General features: G+C 37.7%; 1 protein-coding gene and 1 non-coding gene across 5 annotated transcripts in view; both read left to right on the top strand.

Moving 5' to 3' along the window:
* FRMD5 (FERM domain containing 5) overlaps window positions 1-15666 on the top strand; it is a 356045-nt gene that overhangs the window by 169303 nt on the left and 171076 nt on the right. The window lies entirely within an intron of this gene.
* Window positions 10973-11075, top strand: LOC129403851 (U6 spliceosomal RNA). Its single transcript, XR_008629511.1, has one exon. It is a non-coding gene; the product is annotated as a U6 spliceosomal RNA (small nuclear RNA).

The raw sequence follows: 15666 nt of genomic DNA, 5'->3' as shown, positions 1-15666 counted from the left end.
CTCCTGGCTTTGCACTCAGGAATTACCCCTGGCCGTGCTCAGGGGACCATATGGGATGCTGGGATTTGAACCCGGGTCGGCCGTGTGCAAGGCAAACGCCCTACCTGCTGTGCTATCTCTCCAGCCCGTGCACTTAATCTTTTCAAACTTTTTACATTAGTTACTTTTTTTTAGGTTAGTTACTGACGTTTAAGTTTTTTAATTCTGGGCATGGTTCACAGTTCTCATAAGATATTCCTGCTGCAGTGCTATTCAGTGGCTACTCCTAGTGATGCTTAGGGGATTCTGTGATGCTGAGGATCAAAACAGGGCCCCCACATGCAAAACATGCTCCAGCCTTTGAGCTGATGTCTCCCCAGCCTCAAACTTTAAAAAGTAATAATACTTTGAGATATAGTTGACAATATATATATATATATATATATATATATATCAAAATAGTACAGCGGGGAGGGCGTTTGCCTTGCATGCGGCCGACCCGGGTTTGATTCCTTCGTCCCTCTTGGAGACCCTGACAAGCTATTGAGAGTATCTCACCTGCATGGCAGAGCCCGGCAAGCTACCTGTGGTGTATTCGATATGCCAACCACAGTAACAACAAGTCTCACAATGGAGACATTACCGGTGCCCACTCAAGCCAATCGATGAGCAACAGGATGACAGTGATACTGTGATATCAAAATAAGCTTTTTACTTTGGAATATTTTTAATTTACAGAAAGTTTTCATATATTCCTCAACCAGCTTCTCCTGTCCTTAACATTGTATTTTTATGATAAATTTGTCAAAATTAAGAAACTGACTTTGGGCCAGAGACCTAACTCAGCAGGCTGAAATATGCTTTGCATGCAGGAGGCCCAGTTCAATACCTGGCATCACATGTTCCCCTGAGCTTGGAATGACCCTCAGCCACTGAGCTGGGAGTAGCCCCCAAGCACCACCTGCTGGAAGGGAGGGAAAGAGAAACTAAAACTGCTAAATTGCTTGGTATAAACAAGACTTTATTCAGAGTTCACTTCTTTTTCCTTGCTGTTTTTCAATTTAAGGATCTCATTCAGGGTACCATCGTCTATCATATATTTTTATTTTCTTTGCTCTGTCCGTTGTTCAGCTTTTTCTTGATATTCGTGGCCTTGGCAATTTTGAGGGGGCTATTGGTCAGTTATTTTGTGAGACGGCCTTCAGCATATCTGAGGCTTTCCTCATGCTTAGACTTCAGTTGAAGGTTTGGGGAAAGAACTTGTGAGTTCTATCCAACTCTCTCCTGCTGGAGGAAACCTTGCTATTGGCAACAGCATGGATGGGCTTTGAGAACTTTATGATAAGCGACATGGCAAACTGAGAAAGACAAATAATCTGTCTCCCAGCTTCTAAAACTGTGGGTCAAAGCTCTATATGGGGTCATGTAATTAAATGGGGTGGGGGGAGGGGCTGTGAAAAATTGGCAACAATAAAATATTTCTGAATGTTTTACAACCAAAAACCACTTCAACATCAACCAAGGTCTTCTGGCAGTAATCACCCATGTTGCATTTCTCCACTGAAGGGGGATTTTGAGTGAAAAATGCTTTAGCAGCCCTGTTCTATATATGTCACTCATGTGTGGTCTCTAAAAGAGCACAACATAAGAAATATAGGGGAGTTGTCAGGGTTTGGGTAGTAAGAGTTACAGAAAGAGGTTGGCCAAAGAGTATGAATTCACAGTCCTAAGGTGAATAAGGTTTTGGGATTTAATATGCAGCATTTCTATATTATATATTAAAAAGTTGTTAAGACAGTAGACTTTGAGTGTTCTCACCACCCAAATAAAAATGGTAATTACATTACGTGATCACTGTATCACTGTCATCCTGTTGCTCATCGATTTGCTTGAGTGGGCACCAGTAACGTCTCCATTGTGAGATTCATTGTTACTGTTTTTGGCATATCGAGTGTGCCATGGGTAGCTTGCTAGGCTCTGCTGTGAGGGCGAGGTACTCTCGGTAGCTTGCCCGGCTCTCCAAGAGGGATGGAAGAATCAAACCCGGGTCAGCTGCATGCAAGGCAAATGCCCTACATTAGGTGATGGAAGTGTTAATTAATCTTATTGTGGCAAGTATTTCACAGTCCCTATGTCAATCAAATTATCATGTTGTACATCTAAAATTTGTATCTGTTCTATGTCAATATCTCAGTAAAGATGGATAAAGAAGTGTGTTTGTTGTATAGTATAAAGAGTCACATGATAACATTATGTAGACCTGGTGATATTAACCTTGTTATCAGCGTTTTCTAGGTTTCTATAGTATAAACTTTATGTCCCCTGCCCCCACTTGCTGGTCTAAATAATAGTTTTTTTTAATCAAGTCACTAAGTCTACTTACACTCAGATGGGGAGGTGTTATTAAGTTGGTTTTTTAGGAGTAAACAAATACCTCTCTTTAAAAAAAATTAAGCGCATTGCTGCTGGAAAGAAGTTTATTGCAAAATAAATAGCATCACCAAGGCGAATGTGCCTGCCGTGGCAGGCACAAAGTCAGGAATTTGATCTCAGGCATCGTCCCACATCATGAAATTTGATCCCTGTGGCAATGCCATAGGGGTTTTTGGTACATCACAAACAAGTATGTACAAGCACGGCAACCAACAGTTGCATCACCCATGAAAAAGTAAAGGGAAGAAGCATCACCAAACAATAAAGTCTTAATTTACTGCAATAAAATTAATTCAGAAGCACTCTAGCCAGTGTCTTTAGACCAATGTTTAAACATTTATAGAAGGACACTATTCAGACTGTATTTCCTGCACATATCTTTAATGTGTGATTTACCACTTTTCCCACTGACCCCATAATCCAGCATTCTGGCGGCTTTGTGCATCTCACAGGATATAGTATGTGACACAGCATGAATCCCTGATACAACGCATGTATCAGGGGACCACAATATCAAGGTCTTCTATGACTATCCTAGATAGGAAACAGTCCCTTAGCCTTTGTTCCTGCATAATTAGTAATTTGTGTTATCAGCAATCATTTATCAGCAAGTATGTCTTTGAAAAGACAGTGTTAATTATTTGTATCAGAAAATGGTGGGAGAAAAGAATGCTGTCATCTTGCATATTTAATCACATACCGGAAATGTTAATGCATGTCTCTACTAGAGGAGACCATGGCTGAGAGAGGCTGGCAGTTCAGACAAAGAACCTCCTATATCCCATCCCAACCTTATCCTTGTTTATTTTTTGTTCTGGGTGGTATTAAGGATTGAAGCCAGGACCTCCAACATGCAAGGCAAGTGCTCTTTCATTGAGTCACATCCTGACCCTCCCAGTTTATTTTACATAGGGAATAATAATACTTTTTGGAAAGTGGGTATTTTGATTCATCTCTCCAAGTGTATAGAATTCACTGAAAGGTATTTGATTGAATGAATTACAGAGCAGGATGAATGATTGTTTACAGCTAAGCAGAAGTCAGTTCAGAGTACAAAGGGTAAGAACCTGTGATATGACTCAAGCCATGCAAGGCTCTAAGTATGATCCCTGGCAAACTCAGTTTGGTCCCTGCTGTACTACTATCTGTGACTCTAGTAGTCTTCCCTCAACATTTCTAGAAGGTATCCCCTCTCCAAAATGGCAACTAAGGTGCTAGAGTGATAGCACAGTGGATAGGGCATTTGCCATGCGCATGACCGAGCTGGGTTTGATTCCCAGCATCCCATATGTTCCCCAGAGCAGGGTCAGAAGTAATTCCTGAGTGCAGAACCAGGAGTAACCCCTGTATATTGCTAGGTGTGACCCAAAATGGCAACAAAATAAAAAGAAAAAAAGAAGGTAGTCCAGTCAGGGGATCAGGACTATTGCATCCTTTACTTTTTTTTCCTTAGTGAAGCCTTCCGTTGCCCCACAACTTCTCCCTGGGACTGAGCTTCTGGAAGCATCCATAGCAATTATGGTTTGTCTATTTTAAACCTAGATTCTGCCCTTTGATTTTGACTGGAAGGAAAGTAGAGTTAAGCAGGCATGTGGAAGTGGTGGTATTTGGTAGAGGGAAGGGAGTGCATTATAATAAAATCACATTTGCCAATCACACGAAACAGGTAGAAAAGATAGAATTTTGCCATTGATGTATACTTTGTGTACATTAAGAGTACATTGTGATGCTCTTCTGAGCTAATGAAAAGCAGCAGTTAGTACACAGTGGAGGCCTTAGTATTGAATGGCAGTGAAGAATATGATGCTGTGGGAATTTATATTAGATACAAGGCTTTATGTGTTAGTACTATACAGGAAACTATTTCTTCTTTAACTAAACTTTTTAAGGGATGTAAAATGTTTGCACACACACCCTAACTCGGTTCTTCTCTTAGACATAGGCCCTTAATTCATGTATTTTCAGATTCTGGGAATAGTATGCTGGGGGTGTTTCTTTTTTCATTGTTTCATGTAAGTAAATGACTCTGACCTTGTCTTTTTTCAGACTGCCCTCATAGAATTTTTATTTCTTGCTGCCTCCTTATTCCATCACAGAATGAAATCTCTGTTGTCCTAAGCCATTGGGGAATAAATCATTTGAGACTTTAAAAAAAAAAGTTTGCCATGTTGTTGAGGATTTGTGCTTTAAATGTTGTGACTTCAATTTTAATATCACATAATAATGATCATCTAAAGAAGTTTTCTTTCCTGTTTTTTTAATTGAATGATCATGAGCTAGAACATTATAAAATTGTTCATGATTGCGTTTCAGCCATACAATGTTCCAGCACCCATCCCCCTCACCAGTGTAATTTCCCAGCACCAGTGTCCCTAGTTTCCCCTCCCACCCCTTAAAGACACCCCCACCCCCTCTATGGCAGGGACCTCTCTTCTGAAGAGGTATTTTTAAAATGCTTGATCTTTTCTTGAGTTAGGGTCATGCTAAACTTAAAGATTTTGTGCCATTGAAATGTAAGTTGTGGGAAATGGAGCTGAATGATTTAGTTTGTCACTATATTGTTACACACTGTGAACAATCCCTTCCCACTGGGCCTGAATTGCTTTGGTTAATAGGCTTCAGGATGGATGTGTGTGTTTCTTTAAGGGCTGTTGATGACCAGGTAACTTTTCATTGGTGTAGACTATAGAGCTAGCAAGTATATTTTCTTCTTTTGTAACTAGCTTTTTTCTGCACCAGTGTTTGCCACTGCAGCCTTACAGACTATCCCGTCATCATTTCCAACCTCTGCTTCCAGTCTCTTGTTGTCTGACAGCTCTTTCCCCCTACCTTATCTTTTCCTCTTTCCTTTCCTCCTCTTCATTTTTACTCAATAGATATTGTCAAGAGATCAGAGAAAGGCCTGTCCTACAAACAGCTATCTGATCAGCACATTTGACTGTTTCTGTAGTCAGGGTCTCATGAGCTAACACTGAACCTTCAATATTTTAAGAAAATATTGAAGCTAAGTATTTATCAGGAGAGTTGTCACTATATAAATGAAGTCTGACTCTACTTCTTATGATGTATAGTGACTCATACTAAGAGCATCAACTGCTTTAAATAAAGTAGATAATTTAATATTTGTGTTTACTATAGCGCAACTGGTAGGGCATTCGCTTTGCACACAGCCAACCCAGGTTCGATACCTCCACCCCTCTCAGAGAGCCTGGCAAGCTACCGAGAGTATCTCGCCCGCACCAGCAGAGCCTGGCAAGCTATTCGTGGGCGTATTTGATATGCCAAAAACAGTAACAAAAAAAAAACAGTAACAAGTCTCACAATGGAGACATTACTGGTACCCGCTCGAGCAAATTGATGAGCAACAGGATGACAATGACAGTGATGTTACTTGTAAGGTTTCTATCATTTGAACTTTTTTCCTCACCAGCCTTCAATTTGTTATTTGGATCAATTGTCTTTTATACTCAAGGCCCACAGAAACTGCCAGCTCTTCTCTAAAGTCTTCCTTAACTTTTCTAGTACCTAGCTCAGAAAATCTAGCTCAGATTTTCAGATTCTGCAGGGGCTTGAGAGAAACAAGTGGTAGAGCACATACCTAGGATGTATGAGAACCTGAACTCAATCCTTGCCACCACAAAGCACCATATGCATTGCTGGGTGTGGCACCTATTTAAAAATAAACAAACAACAACAAAACCCAATTCACACTCATCTGGCATTGGAGTATGAATGTTCTCTTACTAAAGACTTTTAAATAGAGAAGGTAGTGACAATCCACTCATGTCATTTTTTTCATATTCCTTTCTTTACTACTATTCTTAAAACAGTATCTTGTACCTAATACCTATCCCAAAATATTCCATTGAACTGAATAATCTCATTCTCCTAGACACCTTTTATAGTTCATAACTGGTTCTAATTGAGGGTCCCTCCCACTTATGTCATCTTGCATTTACTCACGTTGAAATTCCTCTTTCAGTTGCGCAAATTCCTAAGCTATTCATATGGTCTGTCCCTGAAGAATCTGATTCTTTGCTGCTTGGGAAGTTTAATGTCAAATAGAAACCCGGTAGAGTTAGATGTACTTCCCTTTTAGAACGTTTTAAAAGATAGAAAAAACGTAAAGTTCTTTACAACTTTTCATCTGTGGAAGAAAATGTCTGTTTTTGACAAATATTTGTATGTTTGTGTGTAATTAGTGATTTCTGATACATTCAGTTGTTCAATAGCATTGTAATCATATCATCCCCAAAAGAAACCAAACCCTGTGCCATTAGTAGTCACTGTCCTTTTCCTCAGCTCACACACCTTGCTAGACAGTCACACACTGACTTGTCTCTGTTATCTGCTAATGCTGAAAATTTCACACAAATACAACCATAGCTTAATGGTAGTTTCTGACTGGTTCCTCTTAGTCGATAGTACTAGTTTTTTAAAATATTCTTGGATCAGAGAGATAGCTCTATGGACTAAGCTTATACTTTGCATGTGGGAAGCTCGGATTCAAGCACAGTACATGTTCCCCCAAACAGAGAGCTGAACTGAACACTGCCAGATGTGGTCCAAAATAAAGAACAAATTTTTATCGTTATAACCTTTCTACAAAACATATGTTGGCTTGTAACTCTTACCTTTTCATTGCCTGGTTCATTGAATTTGTAACTTAAAAATGAAAATGGCCATGTTTCAGAATCAAGAAAAATTTTCCTAAAATTTTTAAGTTAAATATCATAAGATTGATCCAAACTATTGATATCATCAAGTTACTTGGCATAAAATGACTCCATGATTTTCACAGTGGCCTATCTTCTAGTAGGTTGACATTTGGGGCTTCTAAAGATTATAAAGAATTAAAGCTACAAAGGACTCGGCAGTTGTTTAGTCTAATCTCTCGTCTTTGTCCCAGTTTACAAATCTGAGAATGTTCAGTCTTCAAGGACAAATAACTAATTAATAGCAGAGCAGATCATAGTATGATTAGAACCAGTGTGCCTCAGTCCTAATCCAAATTATTGAATTACTTGACTCTTCCTGTTACTTCTTTTTGGCCTTGTTGCTGTTTTCAGCTTGGATTCTCAAAAGACTAGAGTCTGAGATAGTAATTAAATGATTACTACAATTCCAGGACAAGGGAACAATTCCAGAATAATGAGATTGAGGGAATAGAGATGAGAAGCAAATCAAGGTGATTGGATTATCATGTTCAGTGATTTAAGGCAACAGCCATAATGATTCTGAGAGATACAGCTGGTTGTTCAGCAAGTGCATATGTTTATTCAGATGTGATGTCTCCAGATAGCATAGATGAACAGTTCACCAGAGCATAGAGGGAGAGAGAATTTATCTGACTCCTTTATGTCTGATGTTTCCTATTTTTAGGAAACCGATGAGCAAATTCCATGCCCTGGTTTAAAATTTGAAATCAAGTTTGGAATTGGTGGGAGAATCCAGAAACCAAGTATAACAGTAAATGGGAACAATGTTCCTCTCCCTGGGGGTCCCTGGTGAGCCTCTGGTGGAAAGAGACAATGGTTTGGAGGAGAATACCAAGGAGAGACTATTATATATATAATGTATACAATGTATTATATTACATATATATTTGATACACTTCCCAAGGTGGATTCCTTTCTAGCCCAGAGTTCTAAAGTCATTTGTGAAGATGTTGGAAACTTTAGTATATTTGAAGTTTTGCTTGAGATTCACCTTCATTCTTCTAACAAGATATTTTCTAACATTGCTGTCAATAATATAAAAATCAAGAAAAATCTAAAGACTCTCAGTGAGGAGGAACCTAAGGAGACATACCCACACCCACAAAATGTGAAGTGTTATCTTGGGTGGGATCCTGGAGCAGAAAATGGACATTAGGAAAGGTGAATAAAGCATGGATATCAATTTAAAATAGTGTACCAATATTGATTCACTAACTGTGATGACTATTCCAGACTAATTAGATGATAATAATAGGGGAAGAAACTGGGTGTGGACTACATAGAAACTGCGCACTAGCTTTTCAGCTTTTCTATATCTCTGAAACTAATGTAAGAATTTAAAATATATTTTTGAAACTTATGATAAAATATATAAAATAATTGGGAGATGAAGGATAGAGCTAGAGAAGACTTTGGAATATTGGGGCCAGTAAGAAATATTCCCTTTAGGATATAATTATTATAATTTTTATTTTTTCCCTATATGGGATTGATTTGGGGCAAATTTTCCTGAATTCAGGGAAAGAAAAATGCACTTTAATTATCAATTACCCATCTAGCATAACTTCCCGATAATTTTTTGTTTCTAGCATTTTGAGATATTTTTCACTGAAATGAAAATGTTCTAAAAATGTAACCATCCATTTTTCGCACATTGCTGAAGATGAGACAAAACCATTTATATGGAAACTAGAATAGCTGGTACTCAGACTAAGGTAATACGTTTCTGCATTAACAATTCATAGCTGTAATCTCATCAATCTAACATTTCTAAATTTGATCTTTCTAAATCTCTATTCACTCAACTGAAATTTATTTTGTGTTCATATACAAGGTGATATTGGATCAGTAAGGTGAATTATATTCAGATCCCTGCCTCAAGAAGTTTATAATTAAGTGCTACCGATTAAATGTGTGTATATGAACAACCTACCATAAAGTTGCTGATCAAGTGCTATCCAAAATGAGTAGTGGAAGGAATTACTCCAACATAAAGAACTCTGAGAAGTCTTCATGAAGGAAATAGTAGGTTGACTTGGTTTTACATTTATTTGTTGAGTGACCAAAAGGCTTATAGATACATGATGGGAAGAAGGGAAGACATTTTTATCTTGCTTCTTACAATGTACTATTTTTATCTCTCTCTCTCTTTCCTTCTCCTTCTCTCTCCCTCCTCCTCTACCTCACCCTCTCCCTCTCCCTCCAGCACTGCTCAGAATTTTCTAATGGCTTTGCACTCAGGAATCACTCCTAGTGGGACTTGGGGGACAGTATGGGGATAGCATACTGTCTTTCACTACAGTCCTATCTTTTTCTCTTGCCTACTTAATCAATTAGTTGATTTCCATCACTTTCCATTTCTGCATCTCAGTATATGCATTATTTATAAATATATTGTTTCCAAAGAACTTTATACTGACTTTCAATGACTAGAACCTGGAATGGAGGATAAGAAAGAGTAAAGCCAGTCTTAACATCATTGCAAGTGCTCTTTTTATTAGCCCACTTTTCAGCGTTAAATTTACTTAGATTTTTTAATATCTCTGTGTGTCTTCTTTGGTATTTCAGAAATCTCTGCTATATGGAAGAAGAATTGAAATTCAGTCATATAAATAAATTTTCAAATTTTTAACAACTCTTGTCAGGGATCTGGTGAAAGAGACTAAAACTATATCTAAAATAAATTTGCCAATCATCTGTAGATTTCAGTTTTATAGATTCAGTCCCTCATTTCTATAGATAGTAAAGGGATGGATGATATAATTTACTGGTCATTGTCTTTTTCAGTTTTACTATTTTAATTTGCTCTGTTGTTGGCTTGGGGGTCACACTCAGTTATTCTCAGGGCTTGTTACCAGCTCTGTGCTGAGGTGTTGCTCCAGGTATTGTTTGGATGCTAGAGATCAAAACAGGCCTCCTGCACCCAAAGCATGTGCTCAACCTTTTATCTCTTTGGACCTATAATTTGTTTTTTAATGGCCCACATTTTAAATCTATAGGTAATAGCAATAATACATGATTCTTTTTTCATCAAGAAATACAAAGATGGGGCTGGAGCAATAGCACAGAGTGTAGGGCATTTGCCTTGCACTTGGCACAAGAATATTATTTGGCAATAAAAAGCATTGGCATTATAATATGGATGAACCTTGAAAACAAACTAAGTGAACAAAACACGACTTAAAAGCTACATACAAGGTGATTCTACTTATGTGAAGTGTACGGAATAGGCAAATCAATGAAGACAGTAGATTAGTGGTAGGGGTATGGATATGGGTAGCAGTTGGAAGGAAAGGAAATTAGCTTTTAATGGATATGGGAATTTCTTTTAGGGTTCATAATAATGTTCTAAAATTAGATTGGGTGGACATTCCTCAAAAGCTAGGAATTGAGGTTCCATATGACCCAGCAATACCACTTCTTGGAATATACCCTGGGGGCTCAAAAAACACAGCAGAAATTCCATTTGCACTTCTATGTTCATTGCAGCACCAGTCATCATAGCCAGAATCTGGAAACAATCTGAGTGCCCGAGAACAGATGAATGGATAAAGAAACTATGGCACATCTAACAATGGAATGCTATCAGCTGTTAGGAAAAATGAAGTCATGAAATTCGCTTCTAAATGAATGGACGTGGAGAGTATCTTGCAGAGCATGAATCAGAAGGAGAAAGACAGACCTAGAATGATCACACTCATTTGTGGTATATTTAAAAAAACATAATATGAGTGTTTTCATGTTCATATTAGTGTTATACCCAAGGAAAGTAGAAACAAGGGCCAAGAGGATTGGTCCACAGTTGGAAGCCTGCCTCAAGTGCTGGGGAAGAGTGCAGTTGGGTGCTTGCTTCAGCAGCACATGCACTAAAATTGGAATGATAGAAGATTTGCATGGCCCCTGCACAAGGATGACACACAAATTCATGAAGCCTTCCATATTTTAATAAAAAGGAGGAGGAGGCAGTTGGAATAGAGAAGGAACCACTATGACAAAGATACTTGGAAATGATCACTCCAGATAAAACCTGTGTGCTGAAAGTAGGTAAAGGAATAAACATGAAAACCTTCCAGTATCTGTATTGCAAACCATAATTCCCAAAAGGAGGGTGGGTAGGCAAGAGAGAGAGAGAGAGAGAGAGAGAGAGAGAGAAAGAGAGAAAGCCTCGGGTGGAGGGTGGTGGCAGGAGGGAAACTGGGGATATTGGTGGTGGAGAATGTACACTGGTGGATTAATGGGTGTTGGAAAATTGTATGACTAAAACCCAATCATCAGCACCTATAAAACTGTGTATCTCACGGTGATTCAATAAAAAATTAAATAAAATTAGGTTGGGTGATATTTGCACAACCTTGTTACTATATTAAAAATTACTTAATTCTAAAATTTAAATGACAGATTTTATGCTACATAAGATATATTTCTTTTGTTGTTGTTTCTTTTGTTTTGGGGCCAAAACCTGGCAGTGTTCAGGGCTTACTCTTGGCTCTATGTTTAGGAATCATCCCCCGTGGTGACTTGGAAGATCATATGTGATACTTGGTATTAAACCAGGGTTGAAAATGGTGCTGGCATAACTGGAAAACCACATGTAAAAAGAATGGGCTTAGACCTCGACCTGACACCATGCACAAAAATCAGATCAAAATGGATTAAAGACCTCAACATCAGACCATAATCCATAAGGTACATCAAAGACAAGGTTGGCAAAACCCTTCACGATATTGAAGCTAAAGGTATCTTCAAAGATGACACAGAACAAAGCAATCAAGTAAAAACAGAGTTAAACAAATGAGACTACATTAAACTAAGAAGCTTCTGCACCACAAGAGACACAGGGACCAGAATACAAAGGCAATCTACAGAATGGGAAAGGATATTCACCCAATACCCATCCCATAAAGGATTGATATCAAGGGTATACAAAGCACTGGTTGAACTCTACAAGAAGAAAACATCCAACCCCATCAGAAAATGGGCCAAAGAAATGAACAGAAACTTTTCCAAGAAAGAGATACAAATGGCTAAAAGGTACGTGAAAAAATGCTCTGCATCACTAATTATCAGGGAGATGCAGATCAAAACTACCATGAGATACCACCTCACACCACAGAGAATGGCACACATCCAAAAGAACAAAAGCAACCGCTGTTGGAGAGGATGTGGGGAGAAAGGGACCCTTCTACACTGCTGGTGGGAATGCCGACTGGTCCAACCCCTTTGGAAAACAAAATGGATGATTCTCAAAAAATTAGAAATTGAGTTTCCATTTGATCCATCAATACCACTTCTGGGAATATATCCTGGAGAGGCAAAAATGTACAGTCAAAATGACATCTGCACAAGTGGTGGAGAATGGACACTGGTGGAGGGATGGGCTCTCAAACATTGCATGAGGGTAAAACAAGCACAAAAATGTGTGAATCTGTAACTGTACCCTCACTGTGACTCACTAATTAAAAAATAAATAAATTATTTTTAAAAAATAAACCAGGGTTGATCATTTGCAAGGCTAGCACTTTCACTCCCATACTATCTCTTCAGCAACTTACATGAAGTATATTTCAGTAAGCTGTCACCACAGTAGAGATGATGCTGGCATGCTAGATACCTACACCAAAATCTGAATAAATATCTTCTTCAGAATTGTTAATATTTGTATAGAAAAGTTATAGGGCAATATGGAATTTTCCCATGCTATGTGGAATGCTCTACTTCTTAATTAAGGGGAATTAAATTTAGCTAACCTTAACACAACTTCTGAATATATTGCATTTATTTGTTTTATTTCCAAGAATCTGCAAACTCTATGTGAAAAGGTTAGGAGCTACTTAGAAAAATTATAGTGACCACAGCTATGCTTAGCAGTAATTGTACCAACATTGTATTTTAATTCCAGACCTAATAGAATAGATGTCAGAGCAAGCTAGAAGACACCAGTAAAGCACAAGGAAGGAAAATTGGGAAATTAAATTAATATTAAACTATTTAGCTAGTACTTTTTGTGATACTTTCCTGGTTGCCTATAATAGCTTTGGTAGTTAGAGGTTGAGTTAAATTTTAAGAAAATGGTGGAAAATATAGAATATGGAAATGTTCTTAGAAGAGTAAAACATAATGCCATTTTTTCATTGTCTTCAAAAATTTTTTTGTTGGATTTATTTATGTTTTGGGGCCACAGCTGGTGGTGCTGAGGGATTACTTTTGCTCTGCACTCAGGAACCACTTCTGTCTCACTCAGGGGACCATATGGGATGCCTGGGATTAAATCTGGGTCATCTGCTTGCAAGGCAAGGACTTATCCACTGTATTATCACTCCAACAGTCCCTTTCCATTCTTAATGTAATGCCATTAGCACATTTGTAACTATTCATTACTTTTGTTTTGAGTTTTCTCCTATTTTGTCTTTATTCAGAGCTAAATAAAGATGCCTAAAATTTTTCCTTTTAAAGAACGTTTAAGAAAAGAATACCTCCTTCCTTTTTTTAATGAAATGAAGACCTCTTTCATTCAGGAATTATTTATTGAATATCTTTTCTGTGCAAGACATCAAACCAGGTGTGGGTTATTTCTAAAATAATGGAGATCACTACAAAGCTGAGCTCTGAAATACACTATAACTTTACAGGACCAAGAATGATGATGATAGCAGCAAAGAGGCTATTGTTGTAAGTAAAAGGAAATAGAATAATTCCATTGAACTTTCTGTGACAGAGTGACAAATGGCAATAGTCTCTGTAAGCCCTGATCATGAGCTGAAGAATGACTGCATGTTCCAGTGTAATGAGATAATGCTTTGACCTGATGTTAAAGCCAGCTGCTCTCATACTTATGTAGTGTGATATAACACAGTAGTGTAATATAACACACCAAAGAGTCGATGAGAAATATATTTCTTCTTTCTCCATTCTTCATTCTTTTCTTTTTTAAAAAATTTTCACACAATTTTAATATTTTAATGCTTACCATTCTTTGTCTACATCAGTGCAAAATATATCCTATATGACTAAATCAAAATTAGAAAAGGGATCTTTATGCAACTAACAAAAACTAATTAAAAATTCGTCCTCCTTTTTTTTAATTTAAATTTTTTTATTAAGTCACCATGTGGAAAGTTACAAAGTTTTCAGGTTTAAATCTCAGTTATACAATGCTCGAATGCCCATCCCTTCACCAGTGCACATATTCCACCACCAAGAATCCCAGTATAGCTCCACCCTGCACCCCCACACCCCTAACCCCCCCACGCCCCTAGCCCCCCAACCCTTAGCCCCCCCACCTGTTCTTTTAAAAAAATCTGTATGTTTTATTCTTCTATTTTACTATCTGTTGAATGTTTTTTACTAGTTTTATTGTTACTGATAGAAAATTATCTGGTCTTTCATGTTGAGCAGGATATTACTGTGTGTATATATATATGCAAATATATACACACAAGTAGATGCACAGGCACATTGACTTATTCCACTTACACATTCTTTTTTTGCTGTTTTTAAACTGTTTTGACTATCCTTTGTGTGGATTGAGCAGTCCTTTGCTATGAGTCATTTAAGTTTAGTCAGGATACATGATACACCAGAGGGGGAAGTAAATCTGTCATAACTTATTATTTTGCTTATGTTATAAAAGATAACATGATAGGAAGATGAGTCCTTCCTAACAATGCAATATTGAGAAACTGGAATTTTCCAATTATTTAACAAAGTCACTTGTCATCACCCTGGTAAGAATGGATGACTTCCTGGACATATCTGATAGTCTGAGCAATCCAAGGGAAGTTGAACTGCTCCTCAGGTGTTTGTGAATTGTTGGTTAATTATTTAATTACATAAAAATATTATGTAACTATTTAAAGTCATATTTTAAACTGGGCTGTATATTTAACTATTTTCTTTACTAACCAGTGAATGTAGACCTGGGAGGAAAATCAGATTATTTCTAAGCAAAATTAAGGAATTGTGCTTCTCTTTCCAAATCTGAATTGTAGTATGAGTTAAAATTATGTGTCACAGTGATATTTATGGGATTGTCAGAGAAAGTGTAGTCATCAATGACTGAGACAGAACATTCAAAGAAAAAACAGATGAATGTAGAGCTTGTGATAATGGGATGCAAAGGGAGCAAGAAATCTGAGGAGAAGGAGCAGTTATTTTGAGTCACACTCTCAAACCGCTCTGGATCTAAGGAGTTGAGTCCAGGCAATTGGATTATAAATTCTTTTGAGGAGACGAGGGGTTTTGCCACATCCAGTGGTACTCAGGGATTCACTCCTTGTGGTATTTAAGGGACCATAAGTGATGTCATGAGCCCTGGCCATGTGCAAGGCAGGTGCTTTATTTCTTTGGTCCAAGGGTCCAAACTCTTAATCACTGCTTTCTACTGTCTTCATAGATAGGCAGGGAAAGAGTTATTTGAAGGATCCCAGTATACAGGAAAGTATTTTTTGTTTTTAAATTTAAAAATAGAATGTTTAGCCAGGCATATGAATGGGAAACAAGGAACTGATTAATGGAACTTAGTTCTGAAAGAGACATG

Source organism: Sorex araneus, chromosome 3 (genome assembly GCF_027595985.1).
Source record: "Sorex araneus isolate mSorAra2 chromosome 3, mSorAra2.pri, whole genome shotgun sequence".
Taxonomy (NCBI): domain Eukaryota; kingdom Metazoa; phylum Chordata; class Mammalia; order Eulipotyphla; family Soricidae; genus Sorex; species Sorex araneus.
This window is presented reverse-complemented; position numbering and strand designations above follow the sequence as displayed.